This window comes from Lynx canadensis, chromosome X, assembly GCF_007474595.2.
Source record: "Lynx canadensis isolate LIC74 chromosome X, mLynCan4.pri.v2, whole genome shotgun sequence".
NCBI lineage: Eukaryota > Metazoa > Chordata > Mammalia > Carnivora > Felidae > Lynx > Lynx canadensis.
In genome coordinates, this window is record NC_044321.2 from 49,455,504 (window position 1) to 49,462,065 (window position 6,562).

General features: G+C 38.7%; 1 pseudogene; it reads left to right on the forward strand.

The window, feature by feature from the left end:
- The first annotated feature begins 3,491 nt into the window (after positions 1-3,491).
- On the forward strand, positions 3,492-4,784 carry LOC115507620 (annotated as a pseudogene).
- The last annotated feature ends 1,778 nt before the right edge of the window (positions 4,785-6,562 follow it).

Sequence of the window (6,562 nt, forward strand, 5' to 3'; positions counted from 1 at the left end):
GCCCCGAATAGCCAAAGGAATTTTGAAGAAGAAGACCAAAGCAGGAGGCATCACAATCCCAGACTTTAGCCTCTACTACAAAGCTGTCATCATCAAGACAGCATGGTATTGGCACAAAAACAGACACACAGACCAATGGAATAGAATAGAAAGCCCAGAACTAGACCCACAAACGTATGGCCAACTCATCTTTGACAAAGCAGGAAAGAACATCCAATGGAAAAAAGACAGCCTCTTTAACAAATGGTGCTGGGAGAACTGGACAGCAACATGCAGAAGGTTGAAACTAGACCACTTTCTCACACCATTTACAAAAATAAACTCAAATGGATAAAGGACCTAAATGTGAGACAGGAAACCATCAGAACCTTAGAGGAGAAAGCAGGAAAAGACCTCTCTGACCTCAGCCGTAGCAATCTCTTACTCGACACATCCCCAAAGGCAAGGGAATTAAAAGCAAAAGTGAATTACTGGGACCTTATGAAGATAAAAAGCTTCTGCACAGCAAAGGAAACAACCAACAAAACTAAAAGGCAACCAACGGAATGGGAAAAGATATTTGCAAATGACATATCGGACAAAGGGCTAGTATCTAAAATCTATAAAGAGCTCACCAAACTCCACACCCGAAAAACAAATAACCCAGTGAAGAAATGGGCAGAAAACATGAATAGACACTTCTCTAAAGAAGACATCCAGATGGCCAACAGGCACATGAAAAGATGTTCAGCGTCGCTCCTTATCAGGGAAATACAAATCAAAACCACACTCAGGTATCACCTCACGCCAGTCAGAGTGGCCAAAATGAACAAATCAGGAGACTATAGATGCTGGAGAGGATGTGGAGACACGGGAACCCTCTTGCACTGTTGGTGGGAATGCAAATTGGTGCAGCCGCTCTGGAAAGCAGTGTGGAGGTTCCTCAGAAAATTAAAAATAGACCTACCCTATGACCCAGCAATAGCACTGCTAGGAATCTACCCAAGGGATACAGGAGTACTGATGCATAGGGGCACTTGTACCCCAATGTTCATAGCAGCACTCTCAACAATAGCCAAATTATGGAAAGAGCCTAAATGTCCATCAACTGATGAATGGATAAAGAAATTGTGGTTTATATACACAATGGAATACTACGTGGCAATGAGAAAAAATGAAATATGGCCTTTTGTAGCAACGTGGATGGAACTGGAGAGTGTGATGCTAAGTGAAATAAGCCATACAGAGAAAGACAGATACCATATGGTTTCACTCTTATGTGGATCCTGAGAAACTTAACAGGAACCCATGGGGGAGGGGAAGGAAAAAAAAAAAAAAAAAGGACGTTAGAGTGGGAGAGAGTCAAAGCATAAGAGACTGTTAAAAACTGAGAACAAACTGAGGGTTGATGGAGGGTGGGAGGGAGGGGCGGGTGGGTGATGGGTATTGAGGAGGGCACCTTTTGGGATGAGCACTGGGTGTTGTATGGAAACCAATTTGTCAATAAACTTCATATAAAAAAAAAAAAAAAAAAAAAAAAAAAAAAAAAAAAAAAAAAAAAAAAAAAAAAAAAAGAAAAAGATCATTCAATGAGAAAAAAAAAAAAAAAAAAAAAAAAAAAAATAAAAGTAAGCCTAGTTAAGTGTTGAAGGAGTGCCCAGGTACAATGCCAGTCTACAGACAAGGATAAATGGTGTTATTTGTTTGATTTTTAGCTCCTGACATTTAAGAAAGTCTCCATTAATATACTAGCTCAATGCAAGCTAAAGAACAGAGACTGCAGTGATGGCACACAACAAGGAATAGTCTTAACAAAAATAAAAATGTGACAAAGCCACTAAATAAAAGTACTAATACAAACTTCACCAAAAAGCAAACTCTAGGAAAGGTAGACAATCTGAATTAAAGATATATCATTTTATAATATTAAAATGCCCAGTTTTCAGTAAAAAATCACAAAGCATACAAAGAAACAGTAAAATGTGGCTCATTCATACAGAGATGCATTGTTGTTTCCTTTTGAGGAGGAATTTTAGGATTTACTATCCTACTAACTTTCCAATATGCAATACAGTATCATTCATTACCATCACGATGCTGTACATTACATCTCTATGATGTATTTACTTTATAACTGGAAGTTTTCACCTTTTGACTCCTTCTTTGCATTTTCCCCACCCTGTACTTCCTACTTCTGGCAATCAGCAATGTCTTTTATATATATGAGCTATTTTTTTTCTTTAGATTCCTTGTATAAGTGAAACCATACATTATTTGTCTTTCCCTGACTTATTTCATATAGTACAATGTCCTCAAGTTCCAGTCATGTTTTTATAAATGGCAAGATTCCATTATCTTTTTAAAAAATGTTTATTTAGTGTTGAAAGAGAGAGAGAGCATGAGTGGAGGAGGGGCAGAGAGAGAGGGAGGGGGAAGCAGAGAATCTGAAGCAGGTTCTGTGCTAAAAGCAAAGAGCCCAATGTGGGGCTTGAACCCATGAGACACAAGGTCATGACCTGAGCCAAAGTTGGACACTTAACTGACTGAACCACCCAGGCAAACAAACCTCTATTCTTTTTATGGCTGAAAAAAAAAGATATATATATATATATATATATATATATATCACATTTTCTTTATCAACGTACAATAAGGTGAAAAAATTCTCAAGCACAAATGCTAGTGGAAATATTAAGAAGTAAAGGAAATAGAGAATTTGTGAACAAAATGAGAATATCAGAATGTGATAATAGTATAAAAGGAATGAAATAGAAACTCTTGAGCTGGAAAGCAAAATAACTAAAAGAAAAAGGTTAATAAAAATGTTTGGAAAAATATTTGAGCAAGAAGAAAAAATCAGTGGACTTGAAAATATAATGACTGAAATTATTAAGCCTGAAGAACAGAAATAAAAAAAATCAAGAAAATTTAACAGAGCCTGGAGGACCTGTGGATATCATCAAGAGGAAAAGGTATGCATTACAGGGGTCCAAAATGAAAAAGAAGAGAAAGGGGCAAAACAACATTTGGAGAAATAACAACTAAAATTATGCTATATTTCACTAAAGATTTAAATCTATAAATCTTAGAGTTTATCAAATAGGATAAACTCAAATTGACCCATACGGTGACATATTATACTCAAACTGTCAAAAGATAAAGACAAAGAAAATCTTAAAAGCAGCAAGAAAAGTAACTCTTCATGTAAAAGTTATCCTCAACAAGATTATCAGCCAATTTCTCAGTAAAAAGCCTAAATATGGGATGACATATTTAAAGTGCTGAAAGAAGAAAAATAGTTGCTAGCCAAGAATTCTATATCCAGCAGAACATCATAAATTAGATAGATAAATAAAGATATTACCGATTTAAAAAAAAAAAAAACCTCAGGAGATTATTATCATGTGTTTTCCCTATAAGAAATGCCAGAAAGTGTCACTTAGGTTAAAATGAAAGGACACTATTGTGGGGAACCGTGCCCACAGTTGCAGGCCACGTGGTGGGATGAGGGAGCAATGGAGCTGGAACCTGAGCTGCTGCTGCAGAAGGCCCATTAGAACATGCAGGTGGCCCAGAGGTAGTGGTATGGTGGGAGCTGGGCCAGATGCTTACAGGGGTTGCAAGAGGCCCGGAAACAGATCAAAGAAAGTGCATCACAGACAAGAGATGTCCTCAAATAGCATTTTAATGATTTAAAGGTAACCCTTGGGAAGCTCCTGGATAAGTGATTGGTGACCCTTTTGCAAGAGGTGGACACCATTTAACAGGAGACCATTAAACCACTAGATGATTGCTAGAAGTTCAGAAGTTCATAAAGCATGGAGTTAACACTGAAGAAGACTTAGTCCAAGAAGGGGAGATCACCCTTCTGGGTGGTGTAGGAAAACAGAATGAAAAACTATGAAACTTTACAAAAAGTCCTCACACATTCAGTTGGTTAGCTTAACAGAAGTGCCTTTACTGGTTGATGTGTCTTGTTTACTGGCTCAGTTACATGACTCAATTCTGAACAAAGTGAAAGACCTCATTTTCAAGTACAGAACAGTAGCATCTTGCCCACCAGTACAGATAGAAAAACTAGTAGAGAAATGTGGAAGCATCATTTTTCAGTGGTGTAAGGTCGATGATAACTTTGCCGCTCAAATTACAGTCTTCAGTTCCACAAATGTACTTCAAATCATTTTGAGGACATATTTGTAGACTCTGAAACTGAGCTCATAGTATTGCACATAGACCCCAACATTGATTATCAGTTCAGAGTCTGTGCCTGAAGAGATGGCCAACAGGAGTGGAGTCCTTGGGGTATCCTCCAAATGGGTCACTCTACATTGGTGCCTCATGAGTGCACAGCTGGCTTTGAGGGGTACAGACTGAGGAATTGAAAAAATATAGCCCTCCAGAATGATTGTGAATCCTCAGATATCCTCCGCTCCAGTGCTCCAACTTATTTCTGTGGGCAGATATTGACATTCAGAGTTAAAACTGAGGATAACCAGACAAAGGAGACAGTATAGGAGTGTGTGCAGAAAAATAGAATGGATATGACCCTCTGCAGCATGATCAAGCTGTGTGCATTATACAAATGGTGCAGTTTTGTAAGTGGAAAATAAATGACTGATTAGTTGCTAGCAGTTATTGAAGTTGTGACTCTAGGATCCACCAATAATAACGGAGGAAGAAACATCAATCTTCCGGTACTTACTAGCTCAGATAGCATAGAATCGGGTTTTGATTGGTTACATAATCAATCTTGTGGTTGTCTTTATTTTGGATGCTCATTTTTCTTTTTTTTTTTCAACGTTTATTTATTTTTGAGACAGAGAGAGACAGAGCATGAGCAGGGGAGGGGCAGACAGAGAGGGAGACACAGAACCGGAAGCAGGCTCCAGACTCTGAGCCATCAGCCCAGAGCCCGACGCGGGGCTCGAACTCACGGACCACGAGATCGTGACCTGGCTGAAGTCAGACGCTTAACCGACTGCGCCACCCAGGCGCCCCAGGATGCTCATTTTTCTATCTTGGATGGAAATGTTGGTATTCTATGTTTGGGGATGATTGTCTTTGGTTTGAAGGGCTTTAAATATAGCTGTCCTTAGCTCAATTTTAGTTGAAATTGTTTAACTAATTTTGTTAGATTCAACTCTCAGTTAAAACATTGGAAATGGAAATTGTTTACTGGGTTTATTTTGGAAGATTTTAGAAATAAGAGATTTGACTATTGTGGACAAACTTGTAGTGCTGTCATTTTTTTTTTCTTTTAGCACAGTGTTAATTGAAACACCAGCACCAAGATAAAAATCTAAGTGAATTTTCTTATGTGGATCCTGATAAACTTAACAGAAGACCATGGGGGAGGGGAAGGAAAAAAGGGTTAGAGAGGGAGGGAGCCAAAGCATAAGAGACTCTTAAAAACTGAGAACAAACTGAGGGTTGATAGGGGGTGGGAGGGAGGGGGGGTGGGTGATGGGTATTGAGGAGAGCACCTGTTGGGATGAGCACTGGGTGTTGTATGGAAACCAATTTGACAATAAATTTCATATTTAAAAAAAATCTAAGTGGATTTTAAAAACAAATTTAATGTTTATTTTTTTAGAAAGGTATAGAGTGTGCAAGCAGGGGGGTGCAGAGAGAGAGGCACAGAATCTGAAGCAAGCTCCAGGCTCAGAGCCCAATGTGGGGCCCAAAGCTATGAACCTTGAGATCATACCTGACCCAAAGTCAGATGCTTAACTGATGGGGCCATCCAGGCGCCCCCTAATTGGCTTTTAAAGTATGAGGATATATATAGAGAGAGCTCTATACCCTTCCACTGTACTTCTTTAAAAGTTGGTTATTAGAACAGGAAAGCTTAATGTAACATTATTTTATTAAATCTCTATCTTTTAAGGATCCAAGCCCATGTAAGACTTTAGGATAAAACAACAAGATAGACCAAAGAGAAGCCAGAGTTTGGTAATATACATTCACCTGTGTGCTCTCTACATGAGTGCTGAATATACTCTGTATTCAGGTAATTGTAAGCAGTATTGAATTTTATCTCATGTTCAGTAATATTTAAGCCCCAAAAGTGTAAGAATTTTTTTTTTTAAATTACTGAACATTGGGGCGCCTGGGTGGCGCAGTCGGTTAAGCGTCCGACTTCAGCCAGGTCACGATCTCGCGGTCTGTGAGTTCGAGCCCCGCGTCAGGCTCTGGGCTGATGGCTCAGAGCCTGGAGCCTGTTTCCGATTCTGTGTCTCCCTCTCTCTCTGCCCCTCCCCTGTTCATGCTCTGTCTCTCTCTGTCCCAAAAATAAATAAACGTTGAAAAAAAAAATTTAAAAATTACTGAACAAATGTCTACAACAGGTATTCTCTTTTTTCTTCCCTTGCAGTTTGATTCATGATAGGCTAGAGGATTTTTACAGAGTATAACTACTTACTGGGAAATAGTATACACAGCAGTAACCATTCACCTATTTGTAATATGCACACATACATATCCAGCCTCAGTGATGTGTATGTTACTACTCATAGGGTATGAGCTGCAGTCCAGTTTAATGTCAGTTTTATAAATTGTCTTTAAGTGGATCAAAAAAAAATAT